This window comes from Rhipicephalus microplus, chromosome X (genome assembly GCF_043290135.1).
Source record: "Rhipicephalus microplus isolate Deutch F79 chromosome X, USDA_Rmic, whole genome shotgun sequence".
In the NCBI taxonomy this organism is placed as follows: domain Eukaryota; kingdom Metazoa; phylum Arthropoda; class Arachnida; order Ixodida; family Ixodidae; genus Rhipicephalus; species Rhipicephalus microplus.
In genome coordinates, this window is record NC_134710.1 from 105,287,877 (window position 1) to 105,310,431 (window position 22,555).

The 22,555-nt window shown below is 46.4% G+C and overlaps 1 long non-coding RNA gene across 1 annotated transcript; it reads left to right on the forward strand.

Moving 5' to 3' along the window:
• Positions 1 to 941: 941 nt before the first annotated feature.
• Positions 942 to 19,754, forward strand: LOC142776939 (uncharacterized). Its single transcript, XR_012887878.1, has 3 exons — positions 942 to 1,097; positions 1,160 to 1,216; positions 18,975 to 19,754. It is a non-coding gene; the product is annotated as an uncharacterized LOC142776939 (long non-coding RNA).
• The last annotated feature ends 2,801 nt before the right edge of the window (positions 19,755 to 22,555 follow it).

Here is a 22,555-nt window from a genome sequence, read left to right on the forward strand (position 1 = left end):
TAGTTCTGTGTTAAGATGCATAAGCATTATGTTTCTTAGCCGATGTAGTTGGGGTAACATGACTCTCTGGGAGCGTCCCCGCAGACGGGCCAGTCCCCTTCGTTTCCATAAGTACTAGCAGTACTAGGTACTTTAATAAGGGAGAGCGGAAAGCCGTCCCGTACACCTTCAAAGGGGGGGGGGGGGGTACAAAAAGAAGGTAACGATTTAGAGTACTCTACTATGGGAGAGCTTAAAGCCGTCCCGTGGTCTAGCATCCTTACGAGCCACTGTTTACTGACGCGAATGCACGGTGGTGTCATTTAGTGCAACACAATCTAGAAAAACCTCCATATTGATTCTAGCTTTACCAAAAAGTTTTACTTTTAATTCAATAGCAGTTGAACTAACCTAACTGAAACAAGACACCACAAAAAATGCCACAATGCTGGCACTTTATCCTTTAATTAAACTCTAACGCACAATGTCGTCATTATTGACCGCATATTATTTTGACGCGGTCAGGAGCAGAGCCGTCCCTTACTTCCCTTCATTTCTCACAGAATCTATCCGGGTAACGAATTTTTAATAAAAAAATAAGGACTTTAGCGACTTTCTAGCTGAATGTTGCAAAGGGGCCATATATTTTATGTATTTTTTGCGTGAGTGAAGATATTTGAGTATTTTTGTGGTATTTTGAAAAGGAAAATTCAAGGACCTTAGCGACTTTCTGGCTGAGAGCCCTAAAGGGGTCGTATAATCTATTTATTTTATTCGCAAGCTTGATACGAAAACAAAAACATCCCACGCAAATTAAAAGAAATTTGATTTTTTAGGCTTCTAGCGCTGACATGAATGAATTATATTGCTAAAAGTAAATGATGCACTTTGGTGTTTTGAGAATCAAAGCCCCATGTCGTTTTTACATCCAATCCAAATCACAAAATAGCTGCTGTGTATAAAAAACAGCTGATCATCACTGCGAGCCGCGTTTTGCGTTCTGTGGCATATAAATCTGCGAGAAGAATGTAATCACGACTACTGGGGAGTATTTTCGTCGCTGAAGGATATGGCAAGCTACGAAGAACAAGGATAAATCGTGGAATTCTTGTCGTAAGGTGAGTATACAAAGCCAAACATACCGCGATCGCGTATATTTACTTCGCTTTTGTTATTACAGGTAACAAACAACAAAGTGTGGTCCCGGAAAGCCTGCACTTTTGTCGTCTATTGACAGGTAGGCAACACTTTTTCGTTTAAGGAACGATAATGCGTGGACGAGCGTCGTTACAGCGCCCGATACATAACACAGAAGTGCGCCTTCATGTATTTACCCACTGCATCTTACAATTATTGCTTAATTGAACTCTCGCAGAAGAAAGTTGTTATTTATGTTTACTTGCACACCACCATGTTTCATTTGCGATGATTTAACGATTAGATTTGATGAGCATAATTGTTTTAGCCAGCTGATGATTGGTATAATATGTGCTGCACATTGGTTTTTAACCACGTTGCGGTGAAAACTGGGAAGAAAAAGGGGGAAAACACTTACGATGCCGGCTAGTAGAATTTCCCAGAAGCGGCGGGCTTGTTTTTTGTGCTTATCGAGCAGAAGTGCTCCGAGTTCGTCGGCAAGTTGGGGCAAGTTACAAGTGCTGTTGACAGAGCAGCACTGCGTACAGTTGCTATTGTGTTCGATGCACTGCGTTTTTGAAGTGGAGATTACTTAGCTAATTGGTCTATATTGGGTACATTTTGGTTATACAGGAGGTCGATCTAAGGGACAAGTATGGTGCGCCTATTTGGCGTACCTCAGAAATCACTCAATTAGTTATTTGACTTGCATTATTGGCATGAAAAGATGTTTGGGTAGACAGCAAACTAACGCACAGTAGAGACAGATAACAAAGAATGACCACTGTTATTATACAGAGTAGAAAGTTTTCAAAGCTCCCTCTTCTTCCATATGTATTCAAAGTATAAGGAAAGAGACAATATTTTGGCAGAAAAATGATGGTGATCACTGAACCAAAAATTCAGATTTGCAGTGGTCATTGCAATGCATGTGGCACATGTAGGCTGCATTTCGGACACTTACTATTGTGTTGTGTATCTAAATTAGCTAGGCACAAAACTTTTTCATGGTTACTGGACAACCATTAAGAATATATGGCCTCTCTTGATGACTGCTAAGTGAAATGACCTAAGAAGTGAAATAATGCCCGTCATGGACAGGTGGAGGAAATATGCGACGTCTGTTGCGCAGCTGGTCGGTAGCGCTCGAGTAATTGCATACCGAGTGGCATAATTCGTAGCTACTGCTATCCATTTGTTTCCCGTTGCCGATGTTGGGAAAGGACCTAACAAATCCAAACCCACACAATGAAACGGCTCAGCTGGGACTTCAATAGGTTGAAGGTGACCGGCAGGGAGAGACGTAGGCTTCTTCGACGCTGGCACAGGTCACACGCTGCAACGTAGCGGCGAACGGAACGATAAAGGCCCTTCCAGAATACCCGTCGGCGAATGCGGTCATAGATTCTGGAGACACCTAAATATCCCGAAGTTGGGGGGTTGTGAAGTTCTTGCAAGATGTCCTTGCGCAGATGACGTGGGATGACGAGCAAAAGTTCTGCGCCATAGAGCTGTAAGTTGTGGCGGTACAAAACGTTGTCTTGAAGAAAAAATAGGGTCAGTGAAGGGTCTTTATGGCCGGATTGAAAACGATCAATCATCGATAGCAGCGATGGATCTCGGCGTTGTCGGCTATTTGCAAAAAATATGTTATGGCTATGATGTTGGCATCAGCTTCCAACTCAGAGGAATCAGGTGGATCAACAGGGTGTCGAGATAAGCAGTTGGCATCGTTGTGAAGCTTGCCAGACTTGTACACTATAGAGAATGTGTACTCCTGCAATCGCAATGCCCATCGCCCGAGTCTTCCTGTAGGATACTTAAGGGTTGACAGCCAGCAGAGCGCATGGTGGTCTGTGATGACTGCGAACGTGCAACCATATAGGTACAGACGAAATTTCATGATAGCCCAGATGAGAGCCTGGTACTCTCGCTCAGTGATTGAATAGTTTCTCTTCGACTGAGAAAGTAGGCGGCTAGCGTATGCTATGACACGGTTTGTGCCGTTTTGCATTTGTGCGAGTATTGCCCCTATGCCATGGCCACTTGCGTTGGTGCGTAGCTCCGTCCAAGCGGCTGGGTCAAAATGAGCCAATACAGGTGGTGATATGAGCGCAGAAATCAACGACGCAAAAGAATGTTCTTGGTCTTCACGCTAGGAAAAATGCACATTCTTTTTGAGGAGACCGGTGAGGGGCCGAGCAATTTCCGCGAAGTTGCTGACAAAACGGTGGGAATATAATGAGCCCCAAAAAGCTGCGGACTTCTTGCATGGAACGTGGGACCGGAAACTCGCGCACCGCGCAGACATTATCAGGGTCGGGTCGTACACCAGCAGCATCAACAAGGTGGCCAAGTAGCTTTATCTGACGGTGCCCAAAGGGGGAATTAGATGCGTTAAGGTGGAGGCCAGCACAGGGAAAAACATCAAGGATGGCCGACAGACGTGGAAGATGGCTTTCGAAGATTGGCGAGAAAACGATGACATCGTCTAGATAGCACAGGCACGTCGACCATTTAAAACCGTGAAGAAGGCAGTCCATCATGCGTTCAAAAGTTGCTGGAGCATTGCACAACCCAAAAGGCATGTCTTTAAATTGATAAAGCACCTGTCAAGTGTTACGAATTCTGTCTTCTCGCGGTCGTGGTCATCGACTGAAATTTGCCAATATCCAGATCGTAGGTCCAGGGAAAAGAAATACTTGGCATCATGAAGGCAGTCAAGCGCATCATCAATTCGAGGTAGAGGATAGACATCCTTCTTGGTTATTCAATTGAGATGGCGATAGTCGACGCAGAACCGCCAGGTGTTATCCTTCTTTTTACCAAGCACAACAGGTGATGCCCAAGGACTGGTTTAAGGCTCTATGACGTCTTTGTCGAGCATTTTCTCTACCTCCTTCTGGATTATTTGGCGCTCTGAATGAGACACACGGTAAGGGCGTTTATGAATGGGACTGGCATCGCCAGCGTCTATACGGTAGGCTAAAACGCTCGTGCGGCCCAAGGAATGGTCGTCCATATCAAAAATGTCGAAGTAAGAAAATAGAAGACCACGGAGCGCTTCAACTTGGGACGGTGACAGGTCTCTTGGCATCATTTTGTCTAGGAAAACTCTATTCTGTGTGGCTGCGACAGGTTCGGCTACGGTCTTTATGTCAGGAGTGAGAGATGAAATTGTACATTGCTGCAGAGTGGAGAGTTCTGCGAAGGCATTACCTTGAGGAATGACCTGGGTCGACACGGAGAAGTTGAGGACAGGGAGAAGCGTCTTGTTGTCGCTAATCCTCACTATAGTATTGTCGCGGTATATAAATTACAGGGGGTTTATTTAAAAACACAGACAGTGGAACTTGTAGAGACGCTCTAAGAGAAGGCTGCTAAGATCTTCGTCTTCTTCACTTGCCTGCGCTGCGCCTCTCGAGCAAATCTGCGTTCTTCGTTGTGGTCGCTATCTCGCCGCTAAATGCAGCTATGCACGTGGCATTACCCTCCCGCCAGAGTGAGCGTTGTCCCGATGCTCAACAGGTAGAGTTGCGGCCAGTGGGTGTTTACATCACTGAGACTGGTAAAGTTTCATGCGGACCATGTGCACTGTCTCAGGCAGATGCTGGCGACGTTTCGAACAGGAGGAGGCGTCGGGCACGACTTCGTACGTCACATCCCTAAGACGGCGCAAAACCTTGTAGGGTCCGAAGTATCGACGTAGGAGTTTCTCTGAGAGGCCTCGTCGTCGTACAGGAAACCAAACCCAGACTCTATCTCCTGGTTGATAAATGATGAATCGATGGCGAAGGTTGTACCGTTGGGTGTCAAGTTGCTGCTGGTTCATTATTCTGACGCGGGCAAGCTGCCTTGCTTCCTCGGCGCGCTCAGTGAAGTCTGCGGAGTCTGTCTCTGAATCATTGCAATCGTAAGGCAGCATGGCGTCAAGCATTGTCGTAACTTCTCTGCCATGAATTAGTGCGAACGGGGTCATTTTTGTTGTTTCCTGGCGCGCCGTATTATACGGGAATGTGATGTACAGTAATATTCGGTCCCAACTCTTGTGTTCCACATCGACGTACATGCAAAGCATGCCAGCAATTGTCTTAAGTCGCTCTGTAAGCCCATTCGTTTGTGGATGGTAAGCTGTCGTCTTCCTATGCGCTGTGCCACTGAGCGTAAGCACAGTGCGCAAAAGCTCGTCTGTAAACGCGGTACCTTTGTCTGCTATGAGGACAGCTGGAGCACCATGTCTCAGGACAATGTTCTCAATGAAGAACTGGGCTGCTTCAACTGCAGTGCCACTCGCGATTGCCTTGGTCTCCGCGTATCCGGTGAGGTAGTCCGTCGCCACTATAACCCATTTGTTGCCGCTGTCCGATGTCGGGAGTGAGCCCAGCAGATTCATTCCGATTTGAGAAAACGGGGTTTCTGGCACGGGCACAGGATGTAATAGCCCAGCGGGTTTGACAGGCGGTACCTTGTGCCGCTGACAGTCAATGCATGTTCGGACGTAATGTTTAACCTCTGCTGCGATTCTTGGCCAGTAATATTTTTCTTTGATGCCTGTCAGTGTTCTTGTGAAACCGAGGTGGCCCGCAGTGGCTTCGTCATGGCAGGCTTGTAAAATTTCGCTGTGGAGAGCTCCAGGAACTACCAGCAGATAGCTTCCACCTGTTGATGAAAAGTTCTTTTTGTACAGAATTCCGTCCCGTAAACAGAATCACGATAAGTTCTTCGAAAACACTCTTGGTGCATTGGCGGCTCGTTCATTCAAGAATTCTATAAGCGAGTTGAGCTCTCGATCATCTTGTTGTTGCCGAGAAATGATAGGTGCATCAACAACTCCTAAAAAACCTCGGAAATCATCATCCTCTATAGCCGGTGAAAGCGATCATGTCGTCGAGCTACACAAGGCATCTTTTCCGTTTCAGGCCGGACAGAATGATATCCATTAGTCTCTGAAATGTGGCTGGGGCTGAGCATCGACCGAAAGGGAGGACTTTGAATTCATAAAGCCCGTCTGGCGTCACGAAGGCGGTCTTTTCTCGGTCGCGCTCATCTACTTCTATTTGCCAGTATCCACTTTTAAGGTCTATTGACGAGAAGTAGCGCGCATGCCGTAGCCTGTCCAAAGAGTCATCGATCCGTGGTAATGGATAAATGTCTTTTTTTGTAACATGGTTCAGCTTACGATAATCGATGCAGAAACGCAAGCTGGCATCTTTCTTTTTCAAGAGTACCACTGGCGATGCCCAAGGACTCTTTGATGGTTGGATTACATCATTCTCTAGCATCTTCTTGACTTGCTGCTTGATTACCTCACGTTCTTTCTGAGTGACGCGATATGGGTTCTGTCGGATCGGTCTTGCTGTGTCTTCCGTAATGATGCAATGCTTAGTCGAAGGCGTTCGACCCATTCGTGATGTCGATGAGAAGCAGTCTTTGAACTGGTCAAGCAGCTCCATAAGACGGCATCTTTCAGTCGGTGTTAAACTCGGACCGATATCAACTGGTGGGGTATGTGAAGGTGATTGAGCTGTGGCTTCCCCTTGCATTAGAAGACAGTCGTGAGAGTAATCGAGCTCTTCGAGGTACGCCACAGCCGTGCCTTTACCGATGTGCCGGCGGTCATTCTTGAAGTTGGTCAGAAGCACCTCTGCGCACCCATCCACTAAGCTGACGATGCCACCAGCGATGGCGATGCCTTGGCGAAAAAGAAAGGCAGTGACGCATTCGGCTATGGCGTCTTCATTACAGCGCACGGCGCAACACTCGGAAACAAGACTACATGACAGTGGTGGCACGCAGACGTCGTCGTCGACCACACGTAACAGCCTCGGTTCTTGGTCTGGATCATGGGTCACAGACTTGTCAGCGGCGAATGTGATCACACCATCGCGTAGGTTGACCACAGCACCGTACTCTCTTAAGAAGTCCATTCCCAGTATCTTAGGTTTGCAGCACTCCGGTAGGATCAGAAATGTGGCTACAAAAGCCACATTCTCAATCGTGAGTCTTGCTGTACATTTTCCCGTGGGAATCATTATCTGGCCTCCAGCATTTCGGATATAAGGGCCCGTCCATTCCATCCTGACTTTCTTGAGTTCGTCTGCCAATCGTTCACTCATTATGGAGAAGTCTGCACCGGTATCGACTAAGGCCGTCACTTCAACGCCGTCAATCGTCACAGTGAGGTTGGCAGTCACAGTTTTTTTGGCGGAGTCTTCTTCGTCGTCTCTCACGTGTTTCGGCAGCAGTGGGGGATTTTCGGCAATTCGACGGCTTGCAACGTTCCCCCCAGAGGTCGCTGCTTTCGGTTTCCTTGCCGTGGGCTGGGAGACCGACCTCTAACGGCGTCAGCAAAACTACGGCGGCTTCGTGAACTAAAGCGAGCTGGGGATGGTGAGCGCGTCCGGAAGGTAGAAGAGCCTTCCCGCCTGCCAGCCTGGTCGTCGTCGATGGGGGCACGGCTTTCGTCGAACTGTCGGCGCGCAGCTGTAGGTGCACTACCGCGGTATTCAGCTCAGCGATGTGGGCAAAAACGGTAAATGTACCCTGGCTCTCCACAGTTGTAGCAGAGTGGTCGGCGATCCGCAGTGTGCTCATGTCGGTCTTCCGCATATAGGGTCGCCTGACAGAATCCTGCTGAGCCCAGGCTGCCACAGGATACGGTTCGAGGTACTGCGACGCTGGCATGGGCGTGGGTCGACGAACAGCGTCTGCATAGCTGTATCCGTTCGGCTGGTAGGATACATCTGGAGCCAATGGAGGACGCACAGCGTCTGCATAGGTACACGAGTTTGGACGATGCGGTGGAGCGGAATATTGCTGAGGAGAGGCAAACGCTTGTCGAAGTTCATGGCGAACGACTTCAGCGACGAAGGCTACCGTGGACTCCTGCTGCAGGGGCGCCTGTGACTGCAATGTGTATTTTGCGTTCTCCTTCGCGTTCTCCTCACGCACGATCTGTCTAATGAGGTGGCGTAGAGAAAACTCGTCGTTTGAGGTAAGTGCGGCGGCGCCTGCAACTGCGCCGGTGGCCGGGCGATCAGACTGTTGGTACCGTTGCTGCAGCGCACGCTGTATTGCGGTGGCCTCCCTGGTGAACTCACCCATTGTTGTCGGCGGATTGCGCACAAGACCAACAAATAGCTGCTCTTTGACGCCTTTCATGAGATGGCTTAGCTTTCGAGCCTCGGACATGTTGGGGTCCGTGCGGTGGCACAGACGCACCATATCCTCAGTAAACATGGTGTCGCTTTCATGAAGCTGTTGGGTGTGTCCTTCAAGAAGGCGTTGTGCGTTTTGACGTCGGTCCGCGTTACCGAAGGTGTCAAGAAACCGACGACAAAACTCCTCCCATGTCGTCAATGTTGCCTCCCTGTTTATAAACCACGTCTTCGCGCCGTCTTCAAGGGCGAAGTATACGTGGAAGAGCTTTCCATCGAGACTCGAGTAGTTCGATTTAGCTACCCGTTCAAACTGCTCAAGCCAGTCTTGCGCATCTTCGTTCGGCCGGCCATGAAATGGTTCAGGAATGCGCATGTTCTGGACCGTCACCTGTGCAGGACTCCTTGCCATTTCTTGAGTAGGGGTGGCTGTCGGAAGTGTTGCTCCCTTTAAAAGGCGAAATTCTGGTTCAAGACCTTGAAGGTGACGGCTTGAGCGGTGCACTGGCGTCTCCACGCGTGGCTGTCTCTTAGGGCTGGACTCGGGGCTTCTCACAGGGGTGCTGATCATGAGGTGGTAGTACCCAGCTCCTCCACCAGTGTCGCGGGTTATAAATTACAGGGGCTTTATTTAAAAACACAGACAGTGGAAACCTTAGAAACGCTCTCAGAGAAGGCCGCTAAGATCGTCGTCTTCTTCACTCGCCTGCGCTGTGCCTCTCGAGCAAATCCGCGTTCTTCGTTGTTGTCGCTATCTCTCCGCTAAATGCAGCTATGCACGGGGCAGAATGAGGAAGCATGATGTTCCGGGAAAGGGTCAGGTCAATGAGTGGAGCTGCCAAGTAGTCGCCATCAGGAACAGGTGGGAACGGCGACATAGAAAGGTACACAGCGGTCTGAGGCGGTAATCGTAGACACTCCATGGACCATAGCCGTGTGCGAGCTGCAGGAGGGACATCAGAGTACAAAGGCAACTCTAGCTGTAAAGTGCCGGTTGAACAATAGATGAGGGCTGAATGCGCGGTCAAGAAGTCAATGCCGAGAGTCATGTCGTGTGGGCAAGAGTCTAGAACAGCGAAGAGGACTGAAGTGTGAAGGCCGGCAACAGTGATGCGGGCAGTGCACATACCAAGAACTGATGTTCGGCTGCCGTCGGCTACTCGCACAGTCGAAGACATGGCAGGGGGAAGAACTTTTTTTAGGCGGGATCGAAGACCTGAACTCATAACGGATATGTGGGCACCAGTGTCTATTAGAGCTGTAACGGTCGGGCCATTGATAATAACACCAAGTAAATTTCGTCTGGAATTAGTGGTCGGTAAAGGTTTTTCGGTCCGAGTTGTCAATGCAGCGCCACCTCCAGGAGCTGCATCTGTTAGTTTCCCGAGAACTGCCCAGAATACGCCGGTGACGGGCAGCGTCGGCGTAGATAGGAGCGAGGTTGGTGACCCTGAGGTGACGGCGAGCGGCTGGATTGGGTTCCCTGGGCGACGACATTGGCGTAGGATGGTTCGGAGCGTAGCGTAGAACGGCTGGGTGGCAGGTCTTGAAGGTGGTCATTGGCAAAACGAGGTGGAGAATACTGCCTACGATCCTGTCGGTGGTCGTCTAGAAAACGATGCCGGAATGGCCATCTGTTGCGGCAGTGGCGGGAAATGTGGCCAATGCGATGGCAAGAGAAGCATATTGGTCGATCATCTTCTGCGCGCCACTCAGATGTATTTCAGTAGCGCGATGAGAACCACGGGACCGACGCTGCAGCAGCAACAAGTGGGACGGCGTGGTGGTGAGTGTTAGGATTTATGGGCTGCGGTGTGTGGCTGGAGTTTTGAGGAACTAAGACGCCCATGTTTGCAAACTCTTGTCGCAAAACAGCCTGAATAATAGATATCGGGGCCGAGTTGTCAGGCACAGGGGAATGATAACGAAAGGAGCCATGGCTTCCAGCTCCTGGCGGACAATTCTTGTGATGCTTGGACGATTCACGAATGAACGTGGCGCCACAGGATCCTTGCAGGAAGAAGTCGCAGCGGTGTTTGGGAGTCTTGAAAAACGTTGAGTGATTCTCCTGCTTTTGGCTTGTTCGAACCGCCGACATTCACTGACAATTGAGTCAATGGTGGTACAGTTCTTGCATATCAGAATGTTAAAGGCATCGTCGGCTATGCCTTTCAACACGTTGCTGACCTTGTCTAGTTTGGTCATGTCTTTGTCGGCCTTCCGACACAAGGTGAGCACGTCTTGGATATAGGTGACGTACGACTCGGTGGAAGATTGAACTCATGACGCGAGTTCCTGCCTGGCTGCCATTTGTTGAGCAACTGACCGGCCGAACAATTAAGTCACGGAGCTTCTGCTTGTACACGTCCCAACTCGTCATGTCTTCCTCGTGTGTCTCGTACCAGGCACGTGCAGTACCTCGCAGGTAAAAGATGATGTTGGCCAGCATAAGCGTCTCATCCCACCTGTATTGCTTACTGATACGCTCGTATAAGGCGAGCCACTCGTCAACGTCAGTTGTGTCGGTGCCGCAAAATGTACCTGGATCGAAACGATGAGAAGGGATCACAGGTGACGGAGCAGGCGTAGACTGAATGGACGGCGCACTGCCTTCAGGCATCGTGGCTGGACGAAGCTGACGTCCGCTACGGAGATCCAGAGTCGGAATGTTACCCAGCAGCTCCACCAAAAATATGTAACGGGGAGTATTTAATAAGTGAACGCTGGGTGAGCTAACACTGCACATAGTATGCAAGGATGCAGGACGAGAGGGCAGTTCAGACACGGCCCCACAACAACATCGTCGTCTTCATTCCTTCTGCGTCATTTCTGCACCCGTGCCTGAGGTACCTTTCCATACCAGTGACAAAATGAACTACGTGGCCACAAATCCCAAAAACGTGACCCTAAAAGAGGGGGTAAAGCATAGATGTCCGTTATCACCAACCCTAATTATAATATATATATATATATATGTATTTATATATATATATATATATATATATATATATATATATATGGTAGAAAAAGAGGTCGACAAACGTGCGAAAAAACACTGGTTTTACTAACGTTTCGGCAGGTGGGCCTGCCTTCGTCGGAGTCACTCCGACCAAGGCAGGCCCACCTGCCGAAACGTTAGTAAAACTAGTGTTTTTTCGCACGTTTGTCGACCTCTTTTTTTACCGCATTTCCACCGGATCCTTGGAATTTCACCTCACCATATATATATATATATATATATATATATATATATATATATATATATATAAAATCCTTCGAGAATACTTAATGAAAAGGGACCTGGACTAAGACTCTTGATAACAGATCACCGAGAGATATACACAAAAATCTCATGTTTGGCATTTGCCGACGACATTGTACTTCTAGCTGAATAAGCCACAGGCTTAGAACTCTTAGATATTTGCTCACAAATCGCGACCGAGACCACCTCAAGTTCGAGGCCGAAAAGACGCAATGGATACGGTCCTGAACAGAGACTCTGACGAAGTGACATTCACACAGCAAGGAAACCATATAAAAAGACAACTTATAGATACCTCTAAATCGAAATAACTGACAAAAACAATTTAGCGGACGTACTCTGACAAGGCCGACTCTCGCTCGGCGCAAATCGCTTTGCAATTACAGCCCGTCCCTTGGCCGCCACGACCCAGTGGGACTCGACAGGGGGACTACCCTTTGGCGTGCTAACTTCCGTAACCACTCACAAAGCAGACGTACCTCGACTAAGGGACTACCCCTCGGCGCGTGACAAAGGGACACGTGACAAAGGGACTGCCGTTGGGCGCGGTAACTGCAGTCACCGCACATTAAGCGGACGATACCCCGACACTTTCGCACGGCTAAGAGCCGCGCGCGGCGACGTCCCTTTAGGGCGGATGGGCTATATTGCTCGGCGCAAGGTGCCTTGCGTTCATGGCAAGTCTCCTAACCACTAGGGTGCAGTGAGACTCAATCCGTCCTTTGAGGACTGCAGGACTACTGTATGCACACGGATTCCGTGAGCCGCGCTCCGGCTGTGTGCATGCAACTCCTCAACGATTTCGTCGGATGGAGCTTGTCACGTGACTGTTTGGTTTAGGGAGAAGCAATATTTTCCCTTCGCGTGTGAATGCGTCTTTACTGGCCTGAAAAGGTTCTCCCATCTGATTGGGTCAAAAGTCAAAGACCCCACGAAAGTTGCGAAAGTCCGATGAAAGCGCTGTGTGTTAGATCGGGTGCAGTGAATAAGTTGCAATACATGGTAAAACTTCGTAGCTAAAAATGTAAGCTTCAGCTCTCCCAAAGATGGAAAGGCAACACGGAACAACAATCTGGGCAAACGTCGTTCAAGCCTATAAAAACGCGTTCTTTCCAGTAGTGCGCGCTGAATCTGTACGCATCTGTGGCACACTAAGATACGTTGGCGGAATACAAGTCCAATTAATTCCTGGCTACTTGTCTGGCGTTATGCAAACCATAATCCTAAGCTTTTAGATGAGTTTAAACGAGCAGACGCGTGGCCTTGCGATGCCAAATAAGTAAATTCGGCATCGTAAGGCCACGCGTCTTCTTGTGAATAAAATGAAAATTACTTCTTCTGCTTGAAATCGCAGTGAAAGGAACTTTTGTGCTTTACAAATACATGCGTCTTGAATACATTCTTTGCCACACATTGTGAAAATTTGCAGCAATGATGGGTGGGACAAGCGCCAATAGCCAGATATACCCCCTTCGTCGAGTCTCACTGGCCCGTGGCGGCCAGGGGACGGGCCATGACCGCAACGTGCCCTGCGATAGCCCGCTTCACCAGGGTACGTCCGCTTTGTGTGTTGTGACCGAAGTTACCGCCCAGAAGGGTAGCCCCCAAGTTAGGTCTCTCTTGCTTGTACGCCGGAAGGCAGGCCGCGTCTGTTGGGCACCTAGCGCCGAGCGGTGCCACTTTGCCAAGGTATGCACCCCCCCCCCCCCCCCCAACTATAGAACTTCCCTTTTACCAGACTCTGGGGGAGGTCATGCCAGAAAAGACAAACGGCTGATCATGGGTTAAGTTACGTGAGAGACTGGGACAAAGTGCCTCTGCGTTTTCTTCTGACAACGACACGAAATGCTTCTCCTGCTAGCCCAGCCAACCATGTAATGTCCAGTACACATCAAATAAATATCAACTTTATGATATTTTTACCTTCAATGGATGTCCACAAAGGTTAATTTAATATTTATACAATATCTAGAGGCTGTTCATTTTCAACAGAGTTGACCTTTATATAATGTACACACTAGTTCCACACACAACTTTGATATAATATTGGCAATATTAGTACAATATTTAGAGGATGTCCATTTTGACGAGAGTCAACGTCCATAGATTGTCCGCAGCAGCTCTTCAGATAACATTAATATACATCAAATGACACTTATTTTTAGGTGCAGTGACGCACATATGCACACTAGCTGGGGTTTTACGTCCAAAAACAATAATACGAATGAGAAACACCGTAGTAAAGGGCTCCGGAAATTTTAACCACGTGGTGTTCTTTAACGTGCACCGACATCGCACAGCACACGTACCTCTACCATTACGCCTCCATCGAAATGCAACTGCTGCGGCCGTCATCGAACCCGTGACCTTTGGATCAGCAGTTGAGCACCCTAACCAGTGTTCCACTGAGACGGACAGACGCGCATGCAATTGCACCATATGCTACAAAATAACGAGACTGTTAACTCCATATGGTGGCCTTTAGTCAAATTCATTGCATTAAATTAAGTAAAGGTCTTGGGGGATCTGTCATAGTGATGGCACTGGTTAGTCAGTCAGGGCACTGGTAGGCTGCAAATATATGCATGTTTATAAACATCACATTTGACACAGCTAACGTAAAATTGATGCTCAACGAGCAGTGTATGTATGAAGCGTGTTTGCAGGGTACGTGTAATCTGGACTTTGAAAAATTGCCTGAACAGCATTACAATTGCAATGACAACAGTTTTAATAATGAGTAATGAGTCTAAACATTCTAAACATGCTGTTTAGAAACCAATGAATTGCACCAGCAGAGCATAAGGATGAAAAAGTTATGTTCTATGGTTGTAATGGTTACCAGACATATATGTAAATGCATATTCTAAAGGGTGAAAAGTATGCTGATTGTTTGATGTGTACACAATCATGCATGCATGAATACAGCCGTGTTTGATTACAATATGCATTCACAATGCAAGATTATGCACGAATTAGTAGTCTCTTTTACCATAATGTTTAATCTATTATACACGGTAGTCAGCCAGTCTGAGAACTGGCTAACCTTCCTGTCCTTCCATTTTTCCTACTGAAGTGCATTTTGAACATTAAGGTCACTTCGGTGCTTAACAATAAGTTATAGAGTAAACTTTCGTAATTAATCCAGACACTGCATGTAGGACAGAGACGAGAGAGTCCACAAACACAGCGATGTGCCTCTATTGTCCGTGTCCTTCATGCTGTTTCAAGATTAATTACAAATAACCAAGCCCAAGCTACCCTTGTACATTTTCAATTGCTGCAACTGCTGGCTTTTCTTTATGCAAAAGCAGTGTGCAACTGGCTGAGAATAACAGCAGCTTAAATGGTACTTCGGCTTTCAGCTACATCTACAGCACTGCTTGCAACTCGTACAAGGGGCAACATGTTGGTCTAGAATGCCTGAGTGTCAGGCTCTGCACTACATGGTTCACATCTACACAGAACACGAAGATTGATATAGGCCACGTGCTAGCTTGGGCAACCCCCAATGAAGACCCTTTTTTGAGATGCAGATGCAACTATTTTGGCTGTGAAAATCGGTGAATTGGCTGGGTTAGTTTTCGAATAGTTTAGGATATGTGGCAAAAGTTTTCTGGTAGCAGTGTTATCATTCCCGCAGCCTGTCGCAGGACATATCTTGCAGAATATTCTTTGTTCTGTTCTACGTATTACCAAGAGTGCTTCTGATCACGTTTGACGTCCAAAACACTTGATGCAGCTGTAGTGACAAACAAATAAAACGCAAGGAATGCGCGTCATTGGGACTACGCGCATGATTAGATGTGGCTTATATGCTCCGCTGCAGCCCTGAGTGCGACGCTTTTCCATTTAGACATGTAATAAACATAATATTATAGAGATTAAATTGAAAAAAATGACACATCACTGCTCAAAAGTGGTCATAAGCACATGTGTGTGACAAACACACATGTTTACGCACCGTCAATTTAGTCAAAATTTAACTTACACAAAAGGCCTTTCTCTTCCATGTCTTCTGAAGTACTAAAAGGTAACAACACTCTAAGGAAACAACGAGAACAAGCGTTAACTTCCAACTAAAATGTTATTGCAAAGCAGCAAGGATACATACCTGTGACATCACATCAGTCAAATCAATTCACAAAGATAAAGAAAAAAGTGAAAGCTAAGCAGCAATGAATTTACAAAAAAAAATCCTGACTGTTCTATGTAAGTTAGAGTGCCGGTGCAGGGTCTTTCATAAACTGCCTTCTTCACACATAGAACAAACTTACTCCGGTGCTTAATTTTACACTTGTTAGGAGGCCTTCTGACAGGATTTGTTCTTGCACATGACTGCACAACTTATTCTACACAGAAAATATCACCGAGACCCCCGCCCTCTGACCAATTTTGTTGAAGTTGTGTGGAATTATATGCATCAGACTAATGACGAGGCATGCCGGATCAACATAAAAGATGCAGCCAATGGGAGACCTGCAAACTATTTTTTGATTTTCGCATGCTTGATTCTGAATAGAGGACCCAGCTGATGTGGAAAATTTGAAGATGAAGAAATGCTAATTGGAAGAGCCCAAAATGACGGCACCCGGTTGCACCATTGCAGAGCTTTAATTTGTTCTTTAGAATATACATTTAGAATATAGTGAACAATGGGACCCCGCCGACGAACCGCCGTCGCTTGCAGGGCCCCACCCAGAATAAGCACAAACGACCAAAATTCCAAATAATAAATGTTTATTGTCTCTAAGCTCAAGAGTCCGAGTCTGAATGATATGTCTTGGGCTGACACAGCTAGGAGAAGCGTGGCGTTCCCGTCATAGCGCGCGGTCGACCCGGCACAATTAGCTCTGAAAAAAAAAAGGGGGGGGGGGGGCAGGGCATCAGTTGCTGCGACTCCATTTGGTTTTCTCCGTCGTGCCTAATATTTGCGACGACGTCCCTAATACGTCGTACCTAAATATATCACAGCTGCGTGCACAGCAAGAGAACGTGCCCCGAATTAATAACGTGTAGTTCGTTCCGTTAATTAAAATGGCCTCTCAATTGCACAGCAGCAAACAGTAAGAGAATGCGCCCCAACTTCTGCAAGGCGCAGTTCATTCCGTTAATTAAAACGGCCAGCATCGCTCATGCATTCGCAAAATGCACCGCGGACGATACAAACGCTCACGGAGAAACCACAACTACAGGTGGAAATTTTTCTGCTAAGTTTGGCAGCAGTCTGGCAACAGCCACCCCAAAGTCTGGCAGCTGACTTATGCAACGACAAACAAAACCTTGCCGTGTGGTTGAGTTTCGTCAATGTATTTGATAAACCGCATTGATATAACTTATAATTTACAACACGGTGTGACAGTAGTATTTGATAATAAAAAAAGATCAACCTGTCACGCAGTTTATTTACGTACAGACCTACTGGAAGGCCGAGGAACGCCAGAAGAGCGAGGAACGCCAACAGGCCAAAAATACAAAACAAACGCAAGCTCGGGTCGCGCGTCTGCACCAACGCTGTGGCTTGCCGTTTTCATGCTGCTTCGTCGTCGTTCGCATAGTTCCCTACAAACCTATTGTCGCGGGATCGAATCTCGGCGGCGGCTGCATTTTTGAAGGAGGTGAAAATTCTGTAGGCACGTGTGCTCAGATTTGGATGCCTGTTAAAGAACCCCAGGCAATAGAAATTTCCAGAGCCCTCCACTATGGTGTCTCTCATAATCACATGGAGGTTTTGTGACATTAAACCCCACATATCAATCAATCAATCAAGATCAACCCAGTCATCTAGCAGTCAGTCGTTCTGGCTCATACCGCAGAAAGCCACACGAGTCCTGCAGCAGTTAGCCGCTGCAATGTCAAATCTAAGTGTTTTTAAATGTGAAGCACTTCTAAGCGAACTTAAGCTTCTTTGGATCTATCTATCTATCTATCTATCTATGTATCTGTCTGTCTGTCTGTCTGTCTGTCTGTCTGTCTGTCTGTCTGTCTGTCTGTCTGTCTGTCTGTCTGTCTGTCTATCTATCTAATGAAAATCAGCTAGCTAATTACCACCAACTGTAACGCCAATGGTACTGCCAGCTTTGGCAGTATGATGTTAGTATTGCCAACAATGGTTAGCCAAATTAACAAGCGTCAGGCATGGCAGCCAAGTTCAAGGTTAAGGTAGGTTGCCACCTATGAAAACCCAATTTTCTAAAAAAAACTGACTTTTTCGGAATTAACACTCCTGCAATCCTTGGCGATTCAAAAATATTTAGGAATTAAAATGATGAAATTTTCTTGAGCGGTTTGGTGTTTTTTGGTGCACTACCCTCTACCTCTTGGACTTGGTTATGGCCTTTAGGAGAGAGAGTTATAGCACTCCACGAAATATGGCGAAGTATACGACAAAAGAGAAGCATCAACGCAAGCTAATAAATAGTATATCAAGCCTGGGCCTGCTGTGACACACATGAATGAGAGTCAGGTGGAAATGCAACACGAGCTAGGAAAAAGGTATATGCTTCAGCTCACTCAAAAAAAAGATTGTAACCCTTCAATATATGTCCGAAGCAATGGTCCTGGTGAATTTTAAAGATGTTGACAGTTTTTCTATACTGTGAACATTCGATTGAAATCTTTAAAGTCGTTTTTTTTCAAAACCCGAGTTTGCGCATCCTACACTTAAAACAGTGAGAACTCTCTTTTTAATGAATTTACCCATGAAACTTTTTCTTACTATTTCTTTGTATGTAAAACTTAGCTTTGATGCAGAATTATTGGAAACGAGCCGTGAATTTTCGTACACAGGCCAATAGTGTGAAAAATGACATTGCTGAATATCAACTTTTTCAGTCTTTTTGCAATAACGTGCCATAGCTTAGAGATGTGGTGATTGTTTAGGTTAGATGCACACGGTAGTGTACTCACTACATGCACGTCAAGTCGCGTTTTAATCACACCAATCATTTTGCAGTTATGATTGTTAGTGCAACATGTATGTTTTGGCATATTTTAATTTTTATAAATTTTATTTTTTAGGCAGATCTACCGCTGCACCACCCCATGACACGCCACTGCCGCCACCTCCGCCATAGCTCGGAGGTCCTTCACCACTTCCCCCTCCCAACTTTGCTTTATTCTGAAGTCAGTCTGCAACCTTTTGTTGACTCTGACAAAATGTTTTTCACAAGCACGGACGCGAGTGCACTGTTCAAATCACTGTCCGAGAAGTTGACTTTACACAGCATTCCTACATGACCAGTACGTTCTACAAGGTGTACATACTCGTCGATAGACTGTGAAAAGTCATAGTTAATCACCTGGCACACATATTTGATGTCCAAGCCTCGGGCTACTGCAGTGGCCACAATGACCGGGCAGGTGCCTCGGCGGAAGTAGAGCGTGCCCTCGAGTGGGGCCACACCTAATGCTCATGTTCTCCACCACATTCCCGAAAGGTATGCAGATGCTGGCACGAGAGTTTCTCGACAACTCGATCAAGATCTTGGTGGGCATTCCTCATGCTGGGCCTCGAGAGACCAGGTCAACGGGCCAACGGTGCACAGACAGAGTCCAGCTGAGGCAATGCCAATGGTACTGCCAGCTCAGGCTGGAACAACGGTGCGGGTGACAACAACAATGTTGCAGACAAGACAGCCTCTGCCGACGCCTGGAAAGAAGAAGAGTGCCGTCCTCTGCATGGCGTCCCTCCATGGTGCTAAGAACGATATTTATTTTGATTTTGTAGATTTAATTCGAATTCATTATTTATACTTATAAATATTCCTCCTATATAATTTGATATTTATGGTAGCTGTAATTTCATTAACAGACGAAATTTATCCAAGTTTATTTCTGAATTAACATAGTGATTTTGTGAACTTTATTTGTGCACTTAATGACATTTTTTATTGTTTTACCTTGCACGTGAATAATTATCAATTTTCAGCCGAATATACAGTGGCGTCTTGAACCTACAGTTTGCTCTCTTGGTTAAAGTCGTGACACCGTGACAGCATTGACACACATTTAGAGACAGGTTCAAACTACAGTTATTAAAACCATGGTTTGATTGATATGTGGGGTTTAGCGTCCCAAAACCACCATATAATTATGAGAGACGCCGTAGTGGAGGGCTTCGGAAATTTTGACCACCTGGGGTTCTTTAACGTGCACCCAAATCTGAGCACACAGGCCTACAACATTTCCGCCTCCATCGGAAATGCAGCTGCCACAGTCGGGATATGTACCCGCGACCTGCGAGTAACCAGCCGAGTACCTTAGCCACTAGACCACCGTGGCGGGGTGGACAGTGCCTAGAGTATTTTTGCCAATGTGTGGCTGCTTGCTATTTAACTTTGCGCAAGGACCTCACAAAAGCGATATTCTCCTATTAAGCCGCATTCTTCTATTATTGTGCAGTTTTAGTGATATTCCTTGTAGTGTCTAACAATTGTTACATTTTTCCCCTAAGTTTTTGCAAACAACAGTGAGTGCCACAGACATTTCTCTTGCAATGATGGATGTTTTAACACATTTTTTTGCCCGTTGAAACAGTTTTCAAGCTGAAGAAGTCCGACCGCATAAGTGTACCAGGGATTCAGTGAAAAATCATTATACAAAAAAAAGAATAATAACTCTTTTCTGCTGCAGTGCTGCAAGCACTCTGCTTCACTATTTCTGGCCACAACAGTTTTTGAAATCCCCGCTACGCGTTGATGTGGTCGACACCGATATAAGCAGCCTAGATAGGTGTTGTAGGTTTTCCTAGTGACTGACATATATAACCTGGGCAGCAGATTTGAAATAAATAATGCGCAATGATGTGTGATTGGGTTGAACTCAATCTTTCAGGGTAGTAAACAACTTTATTATTCTTTTAGGGGAAATTATGAAAGTAGCATGACCTTCAAGATATGTGTGCCTCTAGGCTATCGCAACAGACCATGACATTCAACTTATTCTGCTGCATGCACTGTTAGTAGATATTCAAATTAGGTAATTGGTCTGTGTTGCAAATGGCATTCCTTTGTGATACCACACAGTACTAGCGAGATTGAAGTGGCTCATTACGGCATAAAATTAAAGTGTGATCTTTGATCTCACTATTGGCATCACTGAAACTCCATGTGGTCGCCCATCGTTTGCTTCTCATGCAAAATGTAACTGCCCACCTCGTGCAGAAACTGAAGCCTTTAAACTTTTCAGCACAGTGCAAGTGTAATGCACAGTAAAACCTTGTTAATTCAAAGTCACTGGGGCCGCGAGAACGCTTCGAATTAAGCAGGTTAATTAACTGAACGTACAAAAAGTAGTACGCAAGGAACATAGAACTATTCAAAGTAATGGGTGCTCGTCGTTTGCTGTGCGACTAGCTTGCGGCTCCAATGGTTATGTTTTCCAGCAGTACCTGGTCTTCATTTGGCCGCGAACATGGACGAACGGGGAGGCCTCACTACTGCCACCGAAAAATAAAAAAAAAACGCGGCCGTGATTGACTGAAATATGCGCCTGCAGAAAACAAGACACCTTCACTACAACACAGTAGTGACACGCGGGCAGCATGTCGCCTGCTCCTCGCTGCGTCAGCACGTCATGATGCGACCATCTTGCAGTGCAAAGACATGAATTGCTGGAGCAACCTGGAATCGGAGGTTCACATACATCGCGATTTCTGCTAAACTGCTCTTTATTAATTTCTTGACAACCCTAGAAAGAATGGGTAAACCATGACCCGCTGACGTTGCGAGAAACATGCGATAAGCTGCCCGTGTGTCACCACTGTGTTGCAGCGAAGCATGGCTTGTTTTCCGCAGGTGCACGTTTTGGTTGACCACGAGACCGTTTTTTCTTCTTTCTTTTTTTGTGCTAGAAGTAGCGAGACTGAGGTGCTTCAGCTGCCACTCATTAGTATCGATAAGTTGCATTGCTTTGTGGCGATTAATGGCCGTCGTTCCCGCGGATTCGCGGTGAAATCAGGATCTGAAACTGGCACATGGCACCCAAAGTTTTCGAATTAAACGGACTGATGCCGGTCACCGCTTCAAATTATCCACTCGAACTTGCATAGGGAAATACGGAACCGCAGAAATCCTTCGAATTAAGTGGTATTTCGAGATAACCGAGTTCAAATTAACGGGGTTTTCCTGTAGTGTATATGGGGGCGTTTTGGCAAGTGGGAATGCATTGTAGTAATCAGCAGTTACTAATAAAGGGTACCCGTTTTGGCACCTGTATAACGTTCTTTTAGTGGCTGATGTGCAGCACAATTTCCAGGTGCACAGCCAGAAATTTATTTTGTGATGGTAGCACCCCCCAATCGCTCAAGTTACATTTTTGTACGTGTGTTGTATGCATGAAAGATCAAATAAAACTTGGGCTATGAAGCTGATGCCATGATATTTTTCAATAATGCAGTGTCCTCAATCCATCTTTACGATGCAGGCAATAGAGTGAAAGTACATTGTCCGTCTGCATGAACTCCAAGAGAGAGAGGGCCTTCGAGCAGGCAATAAACTTTCTCGTGCACATGTGGAGTATTACAGACAGAGTAGCTTACCGGGCTTGAAAGCCATGATTTTGTGATGTAGATATTTGTTATGCACATCAAGAAAGATGTAATACATTTTGTTTTACTAATTAAAAATTATGAAAGTCAAGCTCACAGTACAGGCTCTGTAAGCAAGGCACTCACTTTCGCAATGGATCTTGGCAAACCTGGCTTTGATGGATGCTCTGGCACTGCGGCATTCATCGCCTTGGTCGACCAGTGGGAACAACTGCTCCTTTGCACTTATACTAACCAACAAACTGGTATTACAGTGGTGCAGTAACCCACAGAATGCTAAGCCCCAAGCTAACAACTGAAGGGTTGATGTAATAATAATTAGACATTTCAGAAACAGCTGCTATAAAGCAAAAAAGTTCACCTATAGCAACAAAAAAGGGTATCGCAATATCCAATGAAGTGCAAACCCAAGATGAAAAAAAAGGGGTTAAGAACAACCCATGCAGAAAAAAAAATACTTTTCTGACCTAG